This window comes from Neolamprologus brichardi, chromosome 8 (assembly GCF_056152115.1).
Source record: "Neolamprologus brichardi isolate AB-2024 chromosome 8, ASM5615211v1, whole genome shotgun sequence".
In the NCBI taxonomy this organism is placed as follows: domain Eukaryota; kingdom Metazoa; phylum Chordata; class Actinopteri; order Cichliformes; family Cichlidae; genus Neolamprologus; species Neolamprologus brichardi.
Window position 1 is genome coordinate 3,279,461 of NC_142111.1, and position 9,781 is coordinate 3,289,241.

Genomic DNA, 9,781 nt, shown 5'->3' on the forward strand with positions numbered 1-9,781 from the left:
CACAGCACTCCAAGGAATCAAGAGGGGAGTGGGGAAAAACAAGGTGAAGGAGAGCTACACAGAGAAATAAAACATAAGGGAGTTGGGGAGGCGAGGGACCGTGGTAAATGAGAACATAAATCATCCGAATGAGACACATGAGTCAGTAGGCAGAATTATGCTCTGAATCTTACCATCAGCAGCTTACTGCAGTCACTGGTTGGGCAGTTGCTACTGTACTCGAGTAGTTTGGGGGGTGGGGGTGGGAACCATCCATGTCTGGATTCCCTACAGCAATTACAGGCCAGGCTGAGTCAGAGAGAAGGTTTAAGGACGAGTCTGGTTTCATATCACATGGGCTTTAGCTTTGTAGATGTGTTCATCATCCCTGTGATAATTGCAATATGCTTATAAGGAAGGCATCATGGGTGAGACGCAGCCATTTGCTGCAAGGCTGAAAAGCAGCAGCCTGGCTTCAAGTCTAAGTCTTTGCTGCATGTCTTCCCCGAGTCCCTCTCCTGGTCCAACTGTGGACCCTCCAATGATGCAAAAGGCAAAAAAATATATATATATTAAAAAAAACAAAGGTGCCAATTGCAGCAAGGGTTTGATTTGCAGGCCCTTCTCTCCCCCCTGTTTGTCCCCCAACCTTACTGTCTGACTGTCCTATAAAATAAGGGCAAATATGTCCAGAAAATACTGTATCCACACACATATGTATACATAAAAAAGTAGAAGTAGCATCTCGTGAGTCAGCAACTTCTATCCACTTCTGCTCAGACCTGATTTTTGGCTCTTTCGAGATAAATTATTAATACTCGAGCAGTCTATGCTATCAGACATCTCTGTAAAATGCTTTCCAAATGCAGCCACAGTTATAGGAGTGCAAACATGTTTGTCTTAGATTGCAGACGTAAAGCAGGAGACAAACAGGAACAGCGATATTATCTCTATTTGTAGAAGTGGATCAGTGAATTCACCAAACAATAGGACAGTGCGCTTTTTTGTGGTTATGATTTTTGAGACTACACCATGAGCAAAAAAAAGTACTGGGCCACTTACAGATGACACCTACAGGAGCTGCTCGGCCATGGAAACCCACGAAGCTCCCAGCACACAGTTTCTGTGCTGCTCTGTTTGGAAGCCTATATGCACTATACACCATACACTGTAACTTTCCACTTTGCAAGAACACCATTTACAGCTGATAGTGAAATAACTAGGAGGGAAGACATTGCACAAACTGACTTGTTGCAGCGGTGGTACCCTACTACAGCACCACACTCAGATTTAGCTCTTTAGAACGATCCATTCTGTCATACATGTTTATGAAGGCAGACTGCATGGGCTTGATTTTATGCACCTGTTGCAGTAGGACTGAAAACATCTGAATGCACTAACAGTGCGGCTCAACACAGTTCTCATTTGGTCAGTGTCTTCCTCAGTCATTGCTACAGAACCAATAAACTACCTTTAACTTAATAATCACCTGGAGTTTGTAGAATTCAGCTAAAGGAGAATGGTGACCTGCATTTGTGTGCACTCGCTTTTCCTATATATTGTTAGACTGTTTTAACCCTTTAAGACCTACCATAGAACCAAGTCCGCCAGAGCTTATATTATACTTTTACATGCTGTAGTGCAATTTTTGGGAGCATTTCAAGTTGATATACATCAATACAACCATTATAGCCCAAATTTAAATAATATGTATGCATTAAGTGCATAGTAATTACAAAAAATTGCAAAAAAGTGCAATAAACTACAAAAAATTTGAAAATCGGTTTTGTTTTTTAACATATATTTCTAGTTAGAGAAATTTAAGAGGCTTATCCCTCAAAACTGTAAATACAAAAAAGTTGCACAAACTAGTTTCCCACCACAGGAAATTTAGTTTTATTTTTTAAATACACCACTTTTTATATACTGCAGGAAAAACGAAAATAAATATTATAGTGCAAATTTGCAAAAAAACCATCATGTGCATCAAAATAAACTATTTCCAGCAGTGCAATTTGACTTCTAAGCATCCCAGAAACGACACAGAAAGTCATAAAGTCAAAGATAACTTTTAAAAACACCAGTATAGGCTCATGAGGCCCTGAAGGTAAAAAACTTCCGGTTTCAGGCAGGTAATGGAGGACATGCGAAAGTTTGCGCTGACGTCTATTCCAACTAGGCAGTTGGCAGTACAAACAGCTGATCGGATCGGCAAAGCGTGTTTCTGGAATATTATGTTTGTGTTGCTGCAAGTGCTTTTTATGCAATTTTTGCAAAGCTATATGTGGAAGGAAACCGTGACCGAGGACAAGCTGATGGCATAAGATTTAAGTACAACTCCTTTGATTTCATATGCAAAAAAAAATATTGTGCTAGCTTATGCGGTTGCAGAGCTACCGGGATTTAAAAATAGTTACGCAAAACAGAGCGTGCCCGCTCCGACCGGCTTTAAAGGGTTAAACATGGCCGGTTTAGAAGCTTAAGCTTTAATTCCAAATAAAGTGACTCATATATCAAGCGAAGTGGTGCTTGCTGAAATCATCTGAAACTTAAAACAGCAGCAGTGATATGTCCTTGTGCACTTTTTAACCAGTATTTATGTCAGCTTGGCTTCTTGTAACCGTGCGAACAGTGTTTGTTGTCACTGAGAAGTGAAGCTGCCGTAGCATTGCATTGTTTGTGGTGAATGCTTGAGCGTACAAATCGCATGACTTTGAACCCAGACTTCTTGATTCACATTGGTCTGCTAGCAAAAAACCAAGACAAAGGTTTATTTCAATAGATGCATTCAACAAACACATCTGGGTGTCTAAAGAAAAATAGACTTGCTTTAAGGCTTTTATTTAAATCTGGGACTCTCCACCATTTGACCTTAGAACTGAAGAAGCTTCTCGGATGAGAGGTGAAACGTCTTCAAGCAACTTAAAGAAGTTGGGTTACTTGGTCAGCCATATCTGACTCTCAGCGACTGTCCCCCTCAGAGGCGAGTCTCCCTCCCTGGCAGCCAGTGCAATCCTCAGCTGGTGGGTAGAGAGGGATACCATGCTCACCCCAGCGTCATAACTTTGTGACCTGGAACTTTTTGATTGACCTTGTGGGGATTTGGGATTAAAGCAGGGATATAATGTGTTGTGTGTGTGTGTGTGTGGGAGGTGGTATTAAGGTAATCCTGCTGGAATCTGTATATAAACCGTACAAACTACACGATGATGGCCGAGCACAGACGGATAGACTGAGCTCATGGTGGCTGTGTGCAAATGTTAAGTGACGAGTTATGTAAGAGATATATGCACACACAGTATACACCATCCCACTATCACTATCTCCCGCTTACCTTCCCCCCTCTCTCTCACACTCCTACACGTGCAGAGTATGCAGGACCCGAGGCTCTCGGAGAGGTTAATATATTTTGACCGTTCGCCATTCCAACCTACACAAAACCCTCAAATAGACTCGGGACATGTAGCATGTGAACGTTCTAAAAATAGCATCAGAATGAATGCTATAAGCTTCGGAGAGATGCGATCATATGGCTGCGTCTGCTTAAGAACACTGCAGAAATATTCCAGCAATTCTTAAATTGAATTATTGAGATTTCACCCTTACTTTCTATTTCTTGACTCATTTCTTGGTCATCAAATAATCCTCTAGCATGCTGACACTCCATGACTCAGGGCTTTCAGTTTATTAATGCAGAAATTTAATAGGCATAATAAATGTAATCATCTAAATGTATCTAATCTATCTAATAAGAAATGTAAATCAACATCAGATGACAGGTCAGTGGTTTTAAGATTGAATTTTGGGATTGTGCACATTGGCGTGCTCTGTTTATGATCTGTTTAAAATCACAGCAGACTGACACAGAGGGAGAAACATCAGTGGTTAGACTTCTCTCTTATTGATTGGTATCTTCCAAAAACAATCATCACTTATTAAAAGACCTGAAAAGCCTTATTTATACTTGGTTATTAAATTAGCTTCAATAAACTGAAATAATAATAAGTAAATAAACTTGTAATGATTATTTAAAACTTATTTTGACTAACACAGCAGACAAGGAATGAGTGTAGATGGCATGACGGACACACTAACAAAAGCAGCATTTGTTAACCCTTTGAGGTCTAAGTCAGCGGTCCCCAACCCCCGGGCCTCGGACCGGTACCGGTCCGTGAGTCGTTTGGTACCGGGCCACGAGAGTTGAGGCTCAGGTGTGAAATGTATAGTTTTCAGGGTTTTTATCGGTTTTCAGCGTTATTTTGTTATCGTTTTGATCGTTTACTCGGTTTTCCTGGGTCTTTTCACGTGTGTTATGAATAAATTTTCTTTTTTTCGGTACTGGTACTAGTTTTATTTTGTTGTATTTATCCGCGACACCTTAAAGGCCGGTCCGTGAAAATATTGTCGGGCATAAACCGGTCCGTGGTGCAAAAAAGGTTGGAGACCGCTGGTTTAAGTCATCATCACCCTAACTATAGGCTTTCAGAATATTGTGTTTTTATTCTTTTTAAAAATGTTCTCTCCAGTTTTGGCATTAAAGGCACACAAAACATGCACCAAAAACTGTTTACATTGTTTTGCAAAATTGTGTTTCTTGCTTGTCTTTGAGTTACGGTCAGGGTTGCATCATCGCTGATGATGGCTCAGACCTCAAAGGGCTGAGACCAGATACCACAGCACAACCTCCGGGGTCTAGCAGAGCGCAGGGCTGTTTGGACTAACACAATATCAGGCAGGTGATCGTAATTTTACGCCTGATCAGTGCATAACAGATTTCTTCTCAAACGTTACATTGTAACTAAGCTAAAGTAAAGGCCCATCCGTCTTCAGTTTGGCTTATATGCCACCATAATTTTAAGAAGATTAAGTGTGTATTTTTCACATTTTTCTCAAGTTTTGTTTTTGCAAGTGTTAAGGTGAATCCATGCTTTTGTATGATTCATGCTTCTTTCAGTAACTCAGACGAACGAGGCAGATAAGGCATGAGGGCAACCAAACAGATGGCTGGACCTGCCACCGTCCCCTAACTAATGGTGCATAAGATTTTCAGCTTTGTGTCTGAGACTATTATTTCACATTATCCAGAAAGAAAGGAAAAAATGGATTATTCTTCCTTTTTTAATCAAACTGTAGATTTAATAAGTGCACAAAACAGCTTTTTTTACTTCCTTGGCAGGAACATGATTCCAGCAGTGGCCACTAATCTTGGCTCCTGTGCCACAGTCACTTCGTCATCCCATGTTCTCCTCTCTCTCTCTCTCTCTGGAGTGTTTTTGTGGGGGGTTACATGCTACTTAGCATGGCAACCTAGTGACGCTCTGAGTCTCTTACACAAGTCCATTAGCGAGCTCATGTGTGCATACAAACGCAGGCATACAAACGCACACAGGGATTAGCTGTCGTCACAGCGAGCAGAACCCGTCGCGGCTGCTGGAATGGCAACAGGGTTTCCTCCTATGAAGAGGCTTAAATTAGGAAAGGAAATATGAAGTGAAGTCAGGTGGGGGCTGAAAGGTTAAAGATACAAGAAAAGCCCTGACGACAGGGCAGCTTTACGCTCGCGCACACATAAGAGCTGTGCATCATAAACAAGTATCTGAGTTGACCCCGGTTGGGTAAAATTAGAACCAGACACTCAGATGGCCACGCTCTTAAATTGTATCGCTGCTGTTGCAATCGGTGGCTTAAGTGATCTCGCCGCGTTAATAAACTCTGCAAAGAATAGCTCCTGTGTGAGCCGAGAGGAGATTGATTGCAGCTTTTGTCCAGCGGCTCTTTACAGTGTTTGATATCTGCTTGTGTATGCAGCAGCAGTTCTTCTTTCTCCGCTCTCTGTCTTTGACCAAGGTGAAACACGGCTTGATGGCGTTTGCTCTCTCTCTGTGTCGGACTGTGACAGACGTGGACGGGCTCTCTTTGCTACACCGATCTTGGGGGTGGGGGTGAAACTGTAGCAACAGGATGGAATTTCAACCTCAAACTTGGCATCGGGTGATTAAAATAAAAATCTGTGCCGCGCTCTCCACATCGCCATCTCTGGTGATTTACAGCGTTAAATATGCTACAGTCATCCTGTCTGACTGAGAAGCTGCTCGAGAAAAACCTCACGTCGTCTTCTTCTCCCAGAAAAAAGTGACTCTTTTCTGCTCGCTCCATTTGTTCCCTCACACTTAAATAGCCTTCATCGTTCTCTTCTAACACTTCCCGATTGTTCTCATGGGAATATTTAAAGCCATTACCACGGGAATCTTTAACCTCTCAGCACTGGTTTCTTTGTAATGTTGCCGATCTCGGTGTTAAATCTTTTTAATGTTGCACTGTCTATGCTCACGTACAAAAAAGATCTATAAACGAAGCTGAGGTGAAACAGTTTAGTGTTTGTGCTCTAACAGAGCATTAAAATCTTTATATTGCGTCATGTGACTCTAAGTTGGGTATTATGGGGGTATTAGCTGGTGTTTACTACATTCGAGAAATTGCATAAACAACAGAAACGGAGGGTAAACAGTTCAGCATGTAGCCATAACACAGTGATTTAGGGTTTGTACACTTATGCAAACATTTTGCAATATTAAAGGTTAGCAGCATGGTGAGAATTAAGCCACAATGACAGCAAAATATTCTTTTCCACAGTTTTTCAAAGCGCAAACGACAGATGATTAATAATGAAAATATCCCTGCTGTAATTTTTAGATATTACAAGCAAGTACAAACAAGGCAAAGTGGGGAAATGCATCAGAGCGACTGGATGCTCCAGGCTTCCTGTGGCAATTAATTTGAGGTGTTTTAATTCTAAATCTGTCTTTTCCTGAAAATACAGGAGCAAGACATATTCCTGTGGTCCTGCATCTCATAGGAATAAAAACAAAAATGAGTGAGGTTTGGACCATCAAATGAATTTGCAAAAAATGTAACTAGGCCTCGGTCAAAATCAGCCTCTCCTGATAGATCAGCTTATTTCAAAGTATGGCAAAATCTGTGTGGCAAATCTCATACAGGCTGTGCAATTCCAGCTACAGCCTGCACAGGCGTTGCACATCTGCAAGCTGCTTTGCAACACACATTTTCTCCAGTTTCAATTCTGAGTCTGACTTCATCGCTTTCATATCTGTTGCCCGCTCTGTGCTGATATCTGGTTGCTCCCCCTGCCTCTGGCTTTTCATGCGTGCACATGAAAGGTCCCAGAAGATAGAAAGTACGTGGAGGCGATTCATTAATTCAATCTCTGGATTCATTATGGCAGCATCCTGCCTTATCTGCCCTGCCCTGCTTGACTCATCTTAAAAAATAGACCTGGTACTTCTGGGAGTTCTGGGTTACACCATTGCATGACTGCGGGAATCACAAACACTGTTTTGGGTGGGTTCAATCATCTCCAGTTGCCTCTGGTGGCCACATGTAGCCAGAATGTAGAGCAGCCATGCTCAGTGTTTCTCCAGATGTTGGTCAGGAGAGGTATATCTACAGTATATATATATATATATATATATATATATATATATATATATATATATATATATATATATATGTACCTATGATTTGGACACAGGACCCGGGCACTTTGCAGTGATTGGTCAGTATTCCGGAGTCAAATGTGAGGCCACTTATGCTGATCCCAAACAAATCTATAAAAGAATGACCGACAAAGAAAAGAATTACAATGATCTAGTCAAACACTAAACCTCAACCCGATTGAAATGTTTTGGTGGGACTCTAAGAGAGTTGTACATAAACAAACCTGCAAACTTCAGTGAACTGAACTAATGTTGTAGAGAAGGACGGGTCAAAATATCTCCACAGTGATATGAGAAACTGATAAAGTCATCCAGAAAACAGTTACTTCAACGTATTCTTGCTAACAATAGTTCTATAAACTACTCAGTCTGCACACCTCTTTCAATATCTATATATCTACCACTAGTAACCTGAGTTATCCTCAGTTAGCTGAAGGTTTTTTCTTTGCTTTTTTCCAGTAAAATTCCATTGATTTCCATCACTGTTGTCTCCTTGCAGGGCTGACCTTGACCTGTGGTAAAGGAATAGGTCCTAGAAGTCTATGTATCTTTGCTGATGTGGCAGATTATCTAAATTTCATCAATATATGAAAATCAGATCACAGCAAGTAATATTAGAGGTGCTAGAATTACTTTGAAATAAACTTTTAAAGAATCCTCCAATTTCGAGCTATCAGTTAAGCACTGCTGGCATTGAACATGAGAGTTTACAGATCAATAGAGTCGATGGTGTGAGTAAAAACACAAGCACTCAGGTTGACAATGAAGGAGAGCCTGGGTGCTGTTTTGCCCTGTTCTCCCTAACCTGCTAAACAAACAGCATGGTGTCGGGGGCGGCCGGGATGCTGCAGCACTCTATCGAGTCCTGGAGGACAGCAAGTCCATCTCATCTCTTAATTACTATTGTCCCTGAGAACCAGCCGGCTAATAACTGCCCCACTGCTGCAGCAGGCGGAGGACTCCACTGAGCACGAGCAGATGGAGGAAGAGAGAGAAAGTCTCTGCTTCACAGCGAGCCAGAAGAGAGAGGGCTCAACTAGGCCTTTCTTGACCATCTGGACTAGCATGCAAAACACAGTTCATGCGCACAAGCAGGCGCGCGCTTTATTTTTGTAAAAACACAGGCCATGCTACGCCCTGTTCCCAGTCACAGCTGATTTGTAAGAACATTTGTCATCATCATCACCTCTGAACACCTCCATTAGAGACGTCCTTGTCGGAGAGCCAGCAGCAGCAGTACCAGGTAGAGAAAGTACAGTACATATACTGCTCTATACTTAACAAAACAAGCCCTGCTATTGGTGGTCCGTGCTATAAGTGGATAGCCAGATACAGTAGCAGCCACACTGTAAATAGCAGTGCATTACTGTAAATACACACAGCTTTAACCTGGTCAGCGTGCAGAACTCCTTTTGCTGCTTCCTTTTCTAGGAACATATGTGCTGATGAGGATCAGTGGCAGATATGGGGCAGTATTAGCACGGACACTGATGCGGCTAATCTCCCTAACTTTCTAAGATGTTCTTCTCGTCGGCGTGGACGAGCGCGCACACTGCCACGCAAGCCGACCTCAATCCTCCCCTTTCTCTGGGCCGGTGGATCCAAGGGCACAGGTTTTATTTCAGAGCACTCTTGATGAAGCTCTGGCCAGCACACCACTGCCACCACAGTGCGGGTGTGCAGCAGTCTTTTTGTGTGACTGGGAAGACTGAGACAGAAGAAACACATTTATATATGAGGAAACTCTGCAGTGGAGAGAAATACTGTCCAGGCTGCAAGACTTTCTGGAGGCTTTCATCTCATCTCAAAGCACACACCATCCAGAATATTAACTCTGTGGATTTCATCCAAACCCTGAAAAGAAAAATCTGTCAGATCACCACAGGGGGATAAATGTAAAACCAGGAACACTTCGGGATACATTAATTAGAGATAATTAACACCTTCCTTAAAATTGAAGGGGATGATAAAGATGTTCACCCCTCAACGCTTCAGTGTGAGGGGATAATAAACACAAGGGGAACCTACAAAGTATTAGACAGATGGTTTTAATCACGCAGCTCATTGGTGTATGCCGCAGTTGCCTTGTCATCTTGACGTGAAAGAGGCTGAATAAGTTTTCAAAGTAATCTATGTTCTTCTGTGCTTTTGTGAGAAGTTCAAATGTATTCCGATACTACAGGAAGGTAGGGAAATCGAACGACTAACTGCAATATCCAGATGACAAAACTCAAAAACTAAAAGCCTCAAAAACATCTTTTCTTCCTCCTGCCAAGTCTTTCCTCGAC